We start from the raw sequence: 15104 nt of genomic DNA, 5'->3' as shown, positions 1-15104 counted from the left end.
GTTAAAAAATGAGCCAGATCATGTATCTTCCCCAGTGGCTTCCCATCTCATTCAGAGAAGAAACCAAAGTCATCATGCCCTATGTGAATGGCGCCCCTTCCTCTTACCTTTCTGTATGTGTTCCCATTCTTCCCCCTTGCTTCGTCCACTTCAGCCAGGTTGGCCTCTTTGCTGTTTCTCAATCAGGCAAAACACTTTCCTGCTTGAAATATATGTGCCCATTGTTCCTCTTGTTTAGAAAACTCTTTTCCGGATTTATACATGTATACTCACCATTTCTTTCATATCTTTAATCAAATATTACATTCTTGGAGGGATCTTCTCTGTTACTGTTTATAAAATAACAACCCTCACTCCCTCCACACAATCTTCTGCCCATCTGCTTTATATTCTGTATTTATTATCATTATTGAACATAGTCTAATTTTATTTATTTATTCTCTATCTCTCCACTAAAATAAGATCAGTGGGGCATGAGTACAGAGAATATTTCTGCTTTGTTTACTGCTAGGTCCCCAGCTTCTAAAATGATAGTATTTAGTAAGAGCTCAAAAACTACATTTTGAATGACTGAATGAATGTAAGGGTAAAAGAGACTGACTGTGTCCCTACCTCCAAGAAACTTCCTCTCTGGGGAATTAATAGCTAATAAACAAGTGATTATAGTGAAAAAGTACATCATTTCAGATGTATTGGAAGATTGGGCAGGTCTAGAGGCACATTGCTGTACTAGTCCATTTAGAGCAGAATATAGTCTCAGTCATATTTTATGAAATTGGTGCAATATTTTAAAAAATTGACTTTGAATGTTCTGAAATAGGATGTGCCTTCTCCAGTTGATTCCCCACTCCTGATTATATTATATTTCACAGAATTTATATATTAAACGTACCTGCTTGGAGTCTGTAGGTGTACAAGTCAGCAAACTCTGATTTAGAAGATTCCAAGGATTTGGAGATTCTCTGAAATGTTGAGAAGGGTGTATGTTGAACCTGAAGTCTTATAAGCATTAAGGTGAATCAGAATAATTGATCTTAAATATTAATGCTATTTTTATGGTTTCAGAACATACTGGGTAAAGTGTCATATCTTGGATTTTAATGAAAGAGTAATTTTTAAAAAGGAATGTGTGTCTGACTGCTGTATTTTTAGGAGATAGATATGTGAATCAAAATGGCAACACCATATACTATTCTGAAAACGTTAGAGTTTTTAAATAGACATATTTGAAATGGGCTTTTATTTTCTTCTCTGCTCATTTTTGGGGATGAGTTGTGTGGAAGTGGAGGTTAGCACAGTTTATGATATAACAAACACCAATGCTATAGTGCTCACCTTCATCAGACCCTGGCCTGGTCATATGTTCAACTAACTTATTCGTGAATAGTGAGGTAGCATGACCTAGAATTTAGGGGTATGGACTTGAGTTAGGCTCCTGGGGTTTGAATTCAGGCTTTCCCAGTTACCAGCTGGGTAACTATGAAAAGTTACTAAACTTCTCTGTGTCTTAGTTCCCTCCTTTGCAAAATGGGAATGATAATAGTACCTACTTGGTAGGGTTGTTATGAAGATTAGATAATCTAATTTATATAAAGCACTTATAATAGTGTTTGACATTTAATAATTTCAGAATAAATGTTTGCCACTGTTACTATTCTTAAAATAATTATTATAGAGTATCCAAGAAAATCTTAGAAGATGTTAAACTTTTCTGGACACAGATTTGTTATACTGGTCACTCATGTTGCTCTCAGGCAGAAAGTAAAACGTAGAATAATAATCTTACAGTTAACAAAAACATTATTAAGGTTGATATCATTTAACATAATAATGTGGCTGTCAATTTATGGAATTTGAAAAAGAAACAGGACTTTTTTGAGATGCTAAAGGAAGAACTTTTGTAAATTTGCTTATCTTAAGATCTTACAATTGGTTGCATTTATTTATGTATTTATTTATAAAGATTTTACTTATTTATTCATGAGAGACAGAAGGAGAAAGGCAGAGACATAGGCAGAGAGAGAAGCAGGCTCCCTCCTGAGAGCCTGATGCAGGACTCAATCCCAGGACCTGGGGGAGGGGATGGGAGGGGAATCATGACCTGAGTTGAAAGCAGATGCTTAACCGCTGAGCCACCCAGGCGCCCCAGTTGGCTGCTTTTAGACAAAACTATCTAGTGGCCTAAAATAAAATACTTCACAAATGCAATTTTGTTATAATCTTAAAAGTAGGATTCCACAAATCGGTACTACCTTTGTGTATAAATTCCTCAAGCATACTTCATAAGGATAAAGTTGCTGGGATCTTTTGTGTCCCACTTAGCGAGTCTTTGGTAACATCAAATTGGGTGATGAAGCTTTTGGCTGTGGCTCCCCTCATAGAGTATAACATTTTATTCCATACCTCAAGAACAATGAAACAGCGGATCGTCAGGGGTTCAGCAGGGCCAGTTGCTGGAGGGAAATTCTAAATTTCTCTTCCGCTCTTGAGGACATAGCTGCCTGTGGAGAATGTGAACAAGGCAGCTGACTATTTCCAGGATTGGAAAATGGAAATTAACCCTGTCATCTAATTTTGTTTACATTTGCCTTTCTTTCTTTCTTCTCTCTCTTTCTTTCTTTCTCTTTCTTTCTTTCTTTCTTTCTTTCTTTCTTTCTTTCTTTCTTTCTTTTTCTTTCTCTTTTCTTTCTTTCTTTCTTTTTTTCTTTCTCTTTTCTTTCTTTTCTTTCTTTCTTTCTTTCTTTCTTTCTTTCTTTCTTTCTTTCTTTCTTTCTTTCTTTCTTTTCTTTCTTTCTTTCTTTCTTTCTTTCTTTCTTTCTTTCTTTCTTTCTTTCTTTCTTTCTTTCTTTTCTTCTTTCTTTTCTTTCTTTTCTTCTTTCCTTCTTTCTTGTCTAGATCCACTGAAAACAGATTTGGGGACCTGCTAGGAAGGAGTGGCTATCTCCGAAGCCTGGATCATAGTACATCAGTCAGAATGAGAGGGGAGGTATATTATTGCCCCTTCAGTGACAACAATTCATTTATGTGTCTCTTGCCAACATTTAAACTTTTAGAAGCAAGTATTTTCAGGCATATTTTTTTTTTTTGGTATTTTAAAGCATTCAAACAATTAGCTAAAGTTTTCTTTTCTTTCTTTCTTTTTTTAAACAGCTCTTCTGCAGTGTGGTATGTTTTGCATTTTTTACTTAAGATGAAGACTAACCAGTATAATATACCTATGTGAGCAAATGAACAATTAATTATGTAGTTGAGGAGCATAGTTACACTAACACCTTAGGAAACATTTACTGTGTGCCAGGCCCTTTACCTCCATATTCTCAGGGAATCTATACAGCAACTGGATAACGTAGCCACTACTCTAAACTATGTAATAATAATCAAGGAAACTGAGGCTTGAATACATTTATTGTTCGAAATATGCAACTAGAAAATACCCTGTCAAGATTTGAACTCCAGTCTTTTTGATTTCTAGAGATTTCTTCAAAAACACTTGTTTCGGGGATCCCTGGGTGGCTCAGCTGTTTAGCGCCTGCCTTTGGCCCAGGGCGCGATCCTGGAGTCCTGGGATCGAGTCCCACATTGGGCTCCCGGCATGGAGCCTGCTTCTTCCTCCTCCCGTGTCTCTGCCTCTCTCTCTCTGTGTGTCTATCATGAATAAATATATGAATAAATCTTTAAAAAAAAAACAACAAAAAATCACTTGTTTCTCAGTAAAAATACCAAGATAAATGCAGGTCAAGAAATGAATACCATACCACAAATTGGTTAGGATTGAAAAAAGATATCTGCAATGTAATGAGAGGAAATGAATTCTTAATTAGGTTAAAGTAAATGTTAAGGTTCAAAGGACAGATGTTTCCTATAGATTTCTGTACAACAGAGATTTGTTTGTATGAATGTATAGCTCAATTCTGTAGGAAAGCTTAAAATATTAGAAGAAAGGAAAAATAATGGGGATTTAAAGACTGTTATTATTTGTACATTTACTCCTATATGGAAATGGATTCTAATCACACAATTTTAAGTTAATGGGCTGTTCATTTTTTCATTCTCATGGTTAAATATAGCCCAGCATTTATAAATAAATTAGTGCTTTACTTATATAGGATACCGCAATTTCAGGATGTTTTCAGATGTTCTTTTCTCTCTATTTTCCTTCCTGCCTGTCTGCTGTTGTCTCTTTACCCCTCTTCCCTCCATGGAAGTTTGTGGCAGTGTTGTTAGTCAACTTGTAGTGATCAGGTTGAGAGATGGCATAAAACTCCCCCAAAGTGCAAAAGGAACAACAACCCATTCACAGGTAAAAATCTCTATTTTTTTAAAGTTTATTTAAATTCAGTTTGCCAACATAAAATATAACATCCAGTGATCCTCTCATCGTGTGCTCTCTCTTTGCTTTGATTCTCACTCAGAGCTTGGCATCTTAGGCTAGAGACTTTACATGTATTCAGTGCAGAGACATAGAACCTGAGGATTGTGGCCAGTACTTTTCAGTGTGTGGTTTCAGCTTCTTACCAAATGAACAACATTTTTTCTTCCTCTGCTGGTAGAGGAGAAGAAAAGAATGGTTAGCATGTTTAAAAAAGTTTAAAGTAATAGCATTACTTTTTCATCATTTTCATCATTTGTAAAAATGAAACAATGCAGATGGGCCTGTTCCTTTTCTATCATGCCACAGTCTCATTCTTCAAATGGAGTCTACCTTAATAGTCTATAAATATCCTTCTAGACTTCTAAGCATAAATATAAGCTTGTTAGTTTCTTTTTATCACAGAAATGGAATCATACTGTACATCATTTGCAACCAGTTTTCTGTTTACTCAAAGCTATGTGAGCCTCATTCTTTAAAATGACTCCATAGTATTATATGTGCAAAATTTATTTTGTCATTTCTTTTTTTTTATTATAATTCAGACTGTTTCTAGTTTTGCATTAGAAACAAAGCTTAAATGAACATCTTCCTACTCTGAGAGCTGGTGTAAATATTTCTAAGTGTAGATCTCTCAGAGTTCAATTACTGAGTGAAAGGTACATGCATTTAACATTTTTATAAATACTGCCAAAATCCCTTCCTGATACATTATCTTAATTGCTTGCTGCCAGAATAGTATATAAGAGTCTCCTGTTTTTGCTACATTCTCACCATCTGTACATTATCAGTCTTGAAAAATGTCAGTACAATGGGTGTAGCATGGCATCTTAATATTTAAATTTATATCTCTTTTACTATTAATGAGGCTGAATATCTTCTGGGGATTATTGGTTTTTATCTTTTCTTCATGTGTATTTTGGGCTATATCTTCTTCTTAGGTATATACAAAAACAAATGTATATATTTATCAGTTAAATATGTAAGTTTTTTTCTCCTAATCAGTTATTTGAAGAATTGACAACTTTTGTTTTTTACCATCCATTCTCCCATAAGCATGTTGCTAAGTAGTAAAATAACAAAATATTAAGCAGCAGGACTAAAAAGGAGGAGAAAAAAAGCTATAAAGATATTCTCTATGTTGTATAACAAAGTTTTGAATAAGCAAATTGATTGTGTCTATCTGACACCAGACTAGCTGGTCAGCTTGGTTAATTTACTAAAATATGAGATAATACAAAATATCAAACATATTTCATACAAAATATGAAACAATACAATTGTTTCATGAAATTCTTTACTTAACTAGAATGAAAACTCCTGAACTTAGGGGCACTGTCCCTCTCCTCTCTATATTACTGGTGGTTAGCAGAGTGCCTCTTTCCTAGCTGACCCTCAGTAATGATTGATGAATAAATGGAGTAAAAGAAACCCAGGTAAACCAGCTGTCTTCTATAAAAAAAACCATAGCACCTCATTCTTTTAATGATTTTTAAACATTGGTAGTTGATATCATACTCATATAGACAATATGATGTTTTAAGCCTATGATAATTCTTTGGTAGATGCATTTTTACCATTTTTTGCCAGTTTTAAATAAGATTTTTTCCCTATGACTTGTAATATATATCTGTAAGTCATTTTAATTTTATCTGAAAAAAAATTTATCTGACTACTTTGTTACCAGGTACTCACGTTAATCCTAGTAATTGTCATTTAGAATCATTACATTTTAGGGGTGCCTGGGTGGTTCAGTTGGTTAAGTGTCTGCCTTTGGCTTGATTCATGATCCCAGGGTAGAATCAGCCCTGTTCCACCTCCCTGCTCAGCATGGAGTCCGCTTTTCTCTCTCCCTCTGCCCCTACCCCAATCATGCACATTTTCTCTCTCTCCCCTTCCCTGCCTCCCTCCTCTTTCTCTCTCTCTCTCACACACAAATAAATAAATAAAATCTAACAAAAAATAAAACCATTACATTTTAAATGCAAACATCCATATGGAATTCAAAGTAACTTATTACCAAGTGGACAGAACTCTTTTATTGACCTATTTTTTTTTTTATTGACCTATTTTATTCTTCTAAGAAAACCACTGGCATAGAGAAATGAGCATTCACATGCCTGTGAGACATCATGAAGGTGTTATCACACTAGACAAATCCTCCATTTTCCTTAGAAAGAAAGTGATTTTGTTATTCCAGGGTCCACTTTTAGTTTCTTACACCTCATGATTCATGACATATCCTCAAAGGACATTAGTGACAGTCCTTGAACCTCTAAATTATAGGTTGACCACTCTTGCTTCTCCTTTAGAAAGGGCAGTAGCAAAAGGCTACTTGATTGATGAAAATTTAGAAAAATTCCTGGTAACATTAACCACTTCAAAATAAAGTCAGGTAGTCAGGACTGTGCTGTTATTCCTATGGCATTTAGCTTAGGTTGTAAATGCCTGAATGTGTCATTCTGTTCGTCCAGAAATGTTTACTGAGCATCTACTATATGCCAGATGGTGGGTTAGGTCCTGGGGATCAAAGGCAATTAAGACAAAACGTTGCTTTCCAGGATCTCATGGTTTAAAGCCATAGTTGCTTTATTGTTTTCATTAATGGTAAATAATGTATTCAAATCAGTTCCAAGAATAGATGTAGATGCAGATTAGGGTATAGTCAGTTATTGCTCATCTACTGCAACAGGATGGTGCTGTATAGGAAGGACAGAAATCTGAAATTAGATCCAGCATTTGGAGTGGAGCATGTGTTTGGGGTACAAAAAGAGTTGCAGGTGCTGGGAGGAAATCCAGCCTATGAGGCAAAAATGATATCTGAAATCTCTGGCAATAAGTAGACAAATGTCTGTTTCTGAAGAGTCTAACACAGTGATCAGTGAGAATGTGCAGTGAGAGATAATTCAAGATCAATAATCTTACATGTACAGGCAGGTAGGCAGTTGGCATCCAAGAAGTTTGCCAGCAAATCTTGAAGTGAGCAAGGCATGGGTTGTAGGGGAAAGTTTAATCTTGGTCAGGTGGGAAGGGAAAAGAGCAGAAAGAGTTGGCATATTTCTAGTTCTAAGAATATTTTTAAGGTAGATAGTGAGTCATAATAGAATAAGGCAGAAAACTGGTTAGGCAAACTGGGGCAAACACACCTCTAGGGGGAACCTATGGCTCTTTTCTATTCTTGTACCTCCGCATGTCCCCAAACTGTGTACATATTTCCCCCTTAAGGAGGAAAGCTGTTAGGGATAGAACAAGTTTAAGGGCCCTCATCAGATCATAGTACTAGAAAGTAGAACTTTCAAAAGGATTAAAAACAGAACGCAGATGGGCATGGATTCTCTTGTTTTTTTCTTTCCAGAAATAATTAAGCATGAGTTTGTTCAAATTATCTGTGGCCATTTATTTTTCTCTTTTCAGATGCTGTTCTTCTCCCACAGGCCTGGAAGTAACTCCTTTTTGGAAACTGCACTCTCAGTTCCTTTTCCAACACCTGCCCCATCAGCCATGGAGAGGCACCGTGGAGAATGCTTTCTAACTCTCCCTTGTTCCTTTACATCTATACATGGGTTATAGACTCTGAACTCTGGATTGGCATTTTCTCTCTTTGGAGGAACATGGGGTCAAACAGTGTGAGGAAGCAGCTTTTTCTCAAGTTTGGCTCAACATGCTTTAGGTCATTTTGGCTTAAGAGAACAGGCTCACTCACAGGGTCCAGTCTAAATCTCTGTGTTCTTCATTAAATTCTGCCCTAGAGCCTTGTATTTACTGTTTTCCCTGTGTGTGACATTTCTATCTATCAGATATGCGCACAGCTCATACCTACACTTTCTTTATGTCTCTGTCCAAATGTCACCTTTTCAGAGAACCCATCTCTGGCTATGCTATATAAAATAACACTCACTCTACCTTGCGGCACTCCTACATTCCTTACACAATTTTAGTTTTCTTCATACCACACGTCATCACTTGATGTATTAGGAGCCTCCTGATCTGAATATCTGATCTGAACATCTGTTTTATTCATTAGAACAGAGCTTGATACATAGCAGGTGTTTAATAAATACATGTTGAATGAATGAAAAAGTTTATATATTAGTAAAGAATTCATAAATGTCTGTTTACAATAGGACCTACTCTCCTGGGCCTCTGGATCCTGTATGCCACAGAAGGTAGAAGTTAAGATGATGGATCCTGGAGCCTGGCCATCTGGGCTTGGTTTTCAGCTGCACCATTTACCAGTTTGATCAACCAGTTACTTATTTTTCTATCGATGTTTCTTATTTATGAAATAAATCCTTATTTTAATATAAGGATAATATTAGTAGTTGAGGGTTAAATTATATACATATAGTAAATGATACATGGAAAACACAATAGTACATCATATGTAGAAAAAGTGCTTACTAATTTTTAGCTGTTATTATCATAATATCTAGCTATCTACTTGATTTATTGGATTGTCAAATGGGCATTTCATACTTGGTATGTCCAAAACAGAACTCTTGATTTTTTCCCCCCTATACTTGTCTCCCCTCTAGTCTTCACCATCTCAGTAAATGACACGCTACCCATTGTTCACAAAATTAGATGAATCCTCTTTGATTTCTCCCTTACCTGACCTACCATATCCAATCCATTGGCAAATTGGTAAAGATTCTACCTTCAAAATATATGTGTGTCTCTGCAGCTCCATTACTATCACTCTAATCCAAGATGCCATGCTCTCCCCCTTTAACTTATCAGCACTCCAACCTTTTTTCTTTTCTCTCCTCCTGCACCTTTCTAATCCGTTATCATTTAGAAGTCACAATAATTTTTGAAAAGACTTCCCTGTTCATGTCTTTCAGTGACTTCTCATTGTAGAAAAAAATAACTTGTAGAAAAAAAAAGTTTTTTTCTACTGCTTGTAGAAAAAAAAAGTTTTTTTCTACTGCTTGTAGAAAAAAAGCCAACTCTTTTTTTTTTTGGAAAAAAAAAACAACTCTTTACAGTGACTGGCAAGGCCCTGCCTGATGTCAAACCTACCTCATTCTCCAAAATTGTTTTGTCTCACATTCCCATTGTTCTAAGTGCTTTATCCAGACTGGCTGCCTTTTCTCTTTCTTGAAACTATTTTCTACCTTTTATTGACTGAGAGCTTCTGCACTGATTATTCTTTTAATCTGGAATGCTGTTCCTTGAATTCTTTTTTTTTTAATTTTTATTTATTTATGATAGTCACAGAGAGAGAGAGAGAGAGAGAGAGAGAGAGGCAGAGACATAAGCAGAGAGAGAAGCAGGCTCCATGCACTGGGAGCCCGATGTGGGATTCTTTCCCGGTCTCCAGGATCGCGCCCTGGGCCAAAGGCAGGCGCCAAACCGCTGCGCCACCCAGGGATCCCTGTTCCTTGAATTCTTGAATGGTTGTTTCTTTTCATTCATTCTACAGGTCTAAGAGAAAATGTTACTTGTCTCTTTGCAGAGAACTCATCATATTCTTGCTAAAATTTGAAGATTAAATGTGTATGAGTAAATGATATTTTAACTTAAGTACCCTGTTTTATTGAATCATTCTTATCTGTGCCTTTCAAGCTATATTTGTTTTCTCTAGACAACCTATTCTGACAATAAACTATTATATTGACCCTCTTAGGTAAAAATGATAAAGTTAGGACTACTTTGCTTGCACTGGGTGGGAGTGAGGAGTGAGGAAACAGATTCCCATCTGCTCATCTGTTTTGTAGCTCCCTAGGGTAATACTGATTTAGAACCCCAATTTGAAAGCCAACAGTCTGCATAATCTATACATAAATTAGGTGATTTTTGAATAGAAATATGACAACATAAGACCAAAGTATCTGGACAATGTAATGAAGTCGCTAGAATAAGAGTTTCTTACATTGTCTTATAATTTTATTTTCATGCGTTTGTTCCTACAACCACTTTTTTCTTCTTTTAAGGTCAGCAATCTGTATCTTTGGATTTTTAGCACCTAACACCTAGCCTTGCACACACAAGGCACTCAGCAAATTATTGACTAATGGCAGTGCATAGATAAAAATGGACAAAGGTGAATTGTGTAACTTTGGCTTTATGCTCTTTTGTGGCATTTACAAAAGCTTTATGTCATAACCTCATTTCACATTTTGTGCCAGTAATCTATTCATGCATAGTATGCTTATGACATGCCTACTGAGTACCTAGAGGAGCTCGGTGCCTTCCTATGGTCATGAGTTTTTTGTTTGTTTTTTACGTAATTACAAAAACCCTTGAAAGTAGCTATTACTCTCATTTTTATATGTAAAGAAAGTGAGGTTCATAGAGGCTAATTAATTAGCACCTTTTAAAATGGAAAGGATAGGATTAAAAACATGATCTTTTTGACCTCAAAGTCCATTCTCTTTCTGCTTTGAAAATGCCAAAATGTAATTTCCTGATCAGCACAGAAGAATCCTAAAAGAACCATTTTAGTTTTGGAAGTCAGAATTGTGAAGGCATTTAAAAGGCACAGATAGTATTAAAGGGCAAGTCTGTGATGATACCTGGTTTTTTCAATATATTATCTCTTTATATTAGTATTTTAAATTATTGATTATGTATCATTAATAAAGTGACATTAAATTTTTTTCACTTAATTTTAGGCTCTTTTAGAGCTTGAAAAAGAGCTCTCCTCCAGCACCTTCATTCCACAAATGTTGTTAGCATTAAAAAGTGCTCTCATTTTTTTTTTTTTAAGTGCTCTCATTTTTAAATTAAGAAGCCTAGGCCCTTTGAAGTTGTGTATTACCAAATTTTGTACCCCTGGTTAATGATAGAGTTGAGGGAGATACTACTTAGCCATAACCAGAATGAGAAGAATTGTGGGAGGTTTTTAAAAAGCAACCATCTATTCTAATTTCTAGTACCACATGTAGCATCTATTCTCCTAATGAGTAATAACTGAGAGATAAGAAAGCAAATTTCCAAAAAAAAAAAAAAAAAAAAAAAAAAGCAAATTTACATTTTTGTAAGGCAGTAATCCAGTGGGAGAATGTTAAAATGCTAACAGTTCAAAAATGGAAATCTGCAGAAAACCAGTCTGACAAAAGATAGCATCAATTTAAACAGACATAGACTCACTTTTTCTATAAATGATTTAAAATCATACTTCAAACATTGCAGTGATATTTATTAAAATAATATGGGGGAGGGAAGCAGAGAACAATACTAGAATGTAATAATTCAAAGACCTAATTTGTAGGTCTTTGAAAGAGAAAAGGGAACTATTTTAAATTAATTGTCATTCTTTCTATAGATATAATTGAATACCATCTCTATCTCTATATTTGTGTATCTGTGTACCTCTATATCTAAATGAAAAGTTCACTTTCTTTTTTTTAAAATAAATTTATTTTTTATTGGTTTTCAATTTACCAACATACAGAATAACACCCAGTGCTCATCCCGTCAAGTGCCCCCCTCAGTGCCCATCACCCATTTACCCCCACCCCCCGCCCTCCTTCCCTTCCACCACCCCTAGTTCATTTCCCAGAGTTAGGAGTCTTTATGTTCTGTCTCCCTTTCTGATATTTCCTACCCATTTCTTCTCCCTTCCCTTTTATTCCCTTTCACTATTATTTATATTCCCCAAATGAACGAGAACACGTAATGTTTGTCCTTCTCCGATTGACTTATTTCACTCAGCATAATTAAACTGTGCTGGGGCACCTGGGTGGCTCAGTAGTTGAGTATCTGCCTTTGGCTCAGGTCGTGATCCTGGGAACCTGGAATGGGAGTCCTGCATCCAGTTCCCTGCAGGGAGCCTGCTTCTCCCTCTGCCTGTGTCTCTGCCTCTCTCTCTGCATCTCTCATGAGTAAATAAATAAAATCTTAAAAAAAAAAAAAAAAGGAAATTAAACTGTGCTTCATATAGTTCATGCCAATAGGGTTATTACCTATTTTGAGAGTCATGACACCGTTATATCCTATTGTCAAGAACCCTGGAAGTAGGGAGCAAGCATTAGCTTTTTTTCTTTTAATAAGTGAGAAAATAGAGGAAATATTTAATCATTTATAAATCATCCATAATTCATGATGATTTAACAATAAAATTATTATAAAAACTATAGAAGAATAAAGGAAAAAAGTTGATTCTAATGGGAGACTTGATGGATTCATAATGAGGATGAACTTGTGAAGGGCAAAAACAAGTGAATATCAATTCTAGTTTTGAGGTTTCAAGATTCACTGTCATGGGCAAACATGACTATTAAAAGGGAGACTGGGGACAAGTGCTGATTTTGGAAGGAGAATGATGGGATCAGTTTAGACATCTAAATGCAAATGTTCAGTTAGAAGTATGGAAGATAGTAGGACAAAAGTTAGATATTTGAGAATTAAATACACAGAAATGACATGGGAAGTGCCAAGAAAAAAAGAGTTTTTAATTTTAAGGAAAATCTTAATTTGGGACTGGAGTAGAAAGAAGACCATAGAAATAGGTAAAGAAGGTATTTTAAATAGAACATAAGGTGAAAATATAAAACAGGCTTAGAGGGAGAATCAGAAGAGTTTGGGGGGGGGTCACAGGATAAAGGAGGAGACCATTTCACAGAGGAATTGGTAAAACCTGAAACAAGAAAGTGAACTAATACTTTAGAAATGTAATAATTAAGATGTGAAAGCATCAAATCATATTTGGAGCCAGGCAGACTTGCCCAACATTTACTAGCTAAATGATTTTAATCTTATTGGGCTCTTTTTACTTAGCTGTAAAATGGTGGTAATATGTACTTAGGATTATTGTTTACACTAGAGGTAATGTAAAGTGCATATAATTGGCATATAATAAAACATAACCAACATAATTTTGACATATATGTATAGAAAATATTGTTTTTAGGACAACCTAAAAGATTGAGGATAAAGTGTTTTTTTTTTTTTTTAATAACAATTTAGCAGAAGAAATGGACCTGATGATTTGAAGGGAGATAATAGTAATTCCATAGGGAGAACACTGTCATAGACATTTATTTCTTCTTCTTTCTTGATAGAACTACTATTTTCTTTGGATGCACTCCATGAAGCCTGTGCTCCTGAGGGGAAGTTTACTTCACCCCCAGACTTGGGTCTTATTTGCCTAAGTCATATATTCCCAAGTCTCTTGGTTCCTAGGGTCCTCAGTATCTAAGTAGTTTAATTATAATGTCTCTTAGGCAGAAAAAAACAGGTCCAAACACAACTTCTCCAAACCTGGAATCATATTATCATCTATCACATCTATCACCTATCACCTATCACATATTATCACATATCACATCACCACCTTCATTACCTCAACCTTATTGATCTTTTTGTTTGTTTTTTACAAAAGCAACTGCTAAGAACCCAGCTTCTCAAAGGTATGGCATCATTGAAAAGAATGTGATGAGATGTATAGTGTTACCCTGAGATAACTGTGCATTGTCCTACAGATGTCGAATATCTCTTTGTTGCCCTCAGAAATATACTCAAGAGTGCTCAGGAGTGCTTTTTCATACAGTTTTGGAAAACTCATTTCTATGTGTAATTCTATACTCTTTTCCAGTGATTGGTTCAGGAGTATACGTATGGTCTAATTTCAGCAACTAAGGCAGAAATAATGACTTTAATAAGATGTAGATTTTATTGTTCATGTGTGGCGAGGCCAACAGATTATTGCAGATATAGTTTATTTCACAGATACCAAAAGCAGGGGTCACACAATGCCATGAGGGACCACATGCGTTTGGTCAGGCAGAGGGAATGAGGGGAAAATGTGAAGAGCTTTTATTGTAGTTTCCATATGAAGGAACAGGCAAGGCAGTGGAAACACGTTTTAGGATTGGCTAGTTTGAATAATTTTGATGGGCTCTGGGACATTGGGGCCTATCCTTAGCTGTCCTGTACTGGCACTGGGATGATTAGGGCAGGGGAATAAAGGCCCTCAGTATAAGAGCTCAATAAAAGAGGTGATTGAGGGTAAGGGTCAGGATTGTTTGGTTTGTATATAAAAAGGCACACTTGCAGGCAAGGCAGTCTTTTGCTATCTTTAGGAATTGGCTACCACTCTCCAGGGTCAGCATTGTGCCAGATGGCAAAGCATCAAAAATACATGATTAATATGATGATGAGGCATCTGAATGCTTTTTCCTAGTTCTGGTATAGCTGTGGAAATGTTCCCCTTTTCTTCCTTTGAATGTGAGAATTAGAACTGATGCCACAGTCTTGCTACCACACTGAGGATAAAACAGGGAGGTGGATAGACATAAGAGCACTGCAAGACAACAGAGTGGAGTCATTTGTATCTAGTTTACTCCTACCCTTGTCATTCTTTAGATTTTTACTTATGTGAACTAATAAATTTTCTTATTGTTTGAATTAATTTATTGTTGCTGTTTGTTATTGTTGGTTTAAGATTTCCTGTTACTCTCACCTGTGTTGTCCTAACATTTATAAAACCACCATGTGAAACCCCACAGGATCTATTTGGAAGGGATTAATTTTAGATAGGAAAGGAGAAATTTTCCAAGTCTGCTTTTGGTGATATTAAGATGTGTTACAGAGGTTTGTTGAATGTTTGCCTTCATAGAATAAAGGGAGAATACAGGCTTTTTTATTTGCATTTGCATTCAATAGATAACTGCATTTGCAGATCTAAGTGTAATACCTTTTTCAAAAATCATTCTGAAATCGCTAAACATTGCTGGATAAGGAAAGTTATGTAGCACTTCTGTAATAATTTCCCAGTTTCAATATTTCA

The 15104-nt window shown here is 35.7% G+C and overlaps 1 long non-coding RNA gene across 42 annotated transcripts in view; it reads left to right on the top strand.

Annotated features, from left to right (window-relative positions):
- Positions 1–15104, top strand: part of LOC144288544 (uncharacterized) — a 493091-nt gene that overhangs the window by 40380 nt on the left and 437607 nt on the right. For 12 of the 42 annotated variants that reach the window (XR_013356449.1, XR_013356445.1, XR_013356447.1 and 9 more), the window contains 3 exons: positions 873–1014; positions 4206–4300; positions 7784–9895. The exons of 24 other annotated variants lie outside the window; for them this stretch is intronic. This is a non-coding gene — a long non-coding RNA (uncharacterized LOC144288544). Of the gene's footprint in view, positions 1–872; positions 1015–3150; positions 3166–4205; positions 4301–7783; positions 14727–15104 lie in introns of those variants that run through there. 6 more of the 42 variants (XR_013356469.1, XR_013356472.1, XR_013356443.1 and 3 more) reach the window with 4 other exon arrangements.

Source organism: Canis aureus, chromosome 18 (genome assembly GCF_053574225.1).
Source record: "Canis aureus isolate CA01 chromosome 18, VMU_Caureus_v.1.0, whole genome shotgun sequence".
Taxonomy (NCBI): domain Eukaryota; kingdom Metazoa; phylum Chordata; class Mammalia; order Carnivora; family Canidae; genus Canis; species Canis aureus.
Note: the sequence above shows the minus strand (reverse complement) of the source record. Positions and strands in the feature narration are given on the sequence as shown.